This window comes from Rattus norvegicus, chromosome 1 (genome assembly GCF_021556685.1).
Source record: "Rattus norvegicus strain SHRSP/BbbUtx chromosome 1, alternate assembly SHRSP_T2T, whole genome shotgun sequence".
In the NCBI taxonomy this organism is placed as follows: Eukaryota; Metazoa; Chordata; class Mammalia; order Rodentia; family Muridae; genus Rattus; species Rattus norvegicus.
Window position 1 is genome coordinate 138,924,496 of NC_141534.1, and position 1,926 is coordinate 138,926,421.

Sequence of the window (1,926 nt, forward strand, 5' to 3'; positions counted from 1 at the left end):
TGGGAGATCTCGGGTTGGGGAAAGGGGATAGAGGTGGAGCTCTTACATAAGCACAAATGGGAAGGATGCTCAAGCCTTACATCTGCCTCTAACTTTCTGTGACACTAGCACTTTTCTGAAATTGTCAGGGGTGAATATTAATACAATTTAAAACCCCAACATATATTATGATACTGAAACTTTAAAGTTATCAACCATTGGAAAACCAATTTGGATAATAATGCATGAAGAAAAAGTAAATTTTTTTTCTTTTTTTTCGGAGCTGGGGATCGAACCCAGGGCCTTGTGCTTGCTAGGCAAGTGCTCTACCACTGAGCTAAATCCCCAACCCCGAAAAAGTAAATTTTTACATTACTTCATACAATGGCTTTTTATACGGCTATACAGTAGGAAAGTATATAATTTGAGGTAAGGGAGTTCATTAGAAAATGGTATTTTCCAGAGAAATAAGAGATGTTGGAATACTCCGCCCAAACTGGGACATCCATATCGCATCCAAGGCTCAGGGAACTTCTCCAAAGAGGAGTTGGAAAGATTTTAAGAACAAGAGGTTACAAATAACATTTAAAAACTGGTTTTCAGAAACAACAAGGCAAGTTCATTTAACATTTAACATTGTTAGTGACGGCCATGTCCAAGACCTCCACATAGTCAAGCAAGACAAACCCCCAACATTAGCTGGGGAACTACTGCTTTATGATAGCTTCTAGAAGGAAACTCAGCTTTCTTTAAAGATGTTGGCCACATTCCAGCACAGATCCCATTCCCATGACTATTTGGACAACAACATAAACTAGACTCAAAAGGAAAAGACAAAAGAGTAAATCTTAGAGTGGGATGGGAATGGGGGTTATGAAAGGAGTTGGGGATTACTGACTAGTTTTATTTCATCTTAACTCAAGCTATCGTCATTTTGGAACTTAATTTGAAAAATGACCCTACCAGATAGACCTGCAGGGAAAACTCTGGTGTGTTTTTTGATTGATGGATTATGTTGGAAGGCCCTCAATGTGGGCAGTACCACCCATGTGGTGATTCTAGGTGCTTTTGAAAGCAGGCTGAACAAACCATGAGAAGCAAGCCAGCAAACAACCTCCATGGCTTCTTCTTCAGTGCCTGTCTCTAGGTTTCTGCCTTGAGTTTCTACCCTGACTTCTCTCAATGATAGAGCATAAGTTCAACTTTGTAAGCTAAAATAAACCCCCTATCCCCCTCCCAAGGTGCTTTTGGTCATGGTAATTTATCAAAAAAGTATGACAGTGTGCATAGTAGTCAGAGTACTCAAGAAGAACAGAACTTAAAGACTAAATATCTCTCTATGTATATAGAGAGTATTTATTAGAATATCTAATAGAATGTGATCCAACTAATGCAATAGTTTCTGCCTATGAACAGAAGATCCAAGAATCCAATGGTTGTTCAGTCCACAAGGCTGGATATCTCAACTGGTCTTCACTGTATACTGGAACACCAAAGTAGGCTCCAATGCTAGTGAAGGAATGAACTTGCTAGGGAGATCAAGCAGGCAAGAAACAAAGGATTGTGGCTTCCACGTCCTTACATAGGCTGCCAGCAGAAAATGTGGTCCAGATTAAAGGCGGATTCTCCCAACTCAAAGATCTGGATTAGAAGTGGGACGTCCTACCTCACATGATGAACCTAGAACAAAAAGAATCTCCCAGTCTTCACTCATGAGTTCAGACTTCTGTGACCATTCACAGGGGACATAAATACCTCTTCATTTTTTGACCACTCAGAGAGACTTTCTACACTTTTTATTACTCAAATTCCGCATGTTTAAAATCCTATTTCAATAGATACCTTAACTCTTCAAAGAAGTCATTAGCTATTGGGTTCTATAAAGCAATGTGTGATCAGATGTCTGCTTGTTTTTCATCCATAGCAAGTCTACTTGAACTTCTATGA

General features: G+C 39.5%; 1 non-coding gene across 1 annotated transcript; it reads right to left on the bottom strand.

Annotated features, from left to right (window-relative positions):
- Positions 1-254: 254 nt before the first annotated feature.
- Trnaa-agc79 (transfer RNA alanine (anticodon AGC) 79) lies at positions 255-335 on the bottom strand. Its single transcript has one exon. It is a non-coding gene; the product is annotated as a tRNA-Ala (tRNA).
- Between the last annotated feature and the right edge of the window lie 1,591 nt (positions 336-1,926).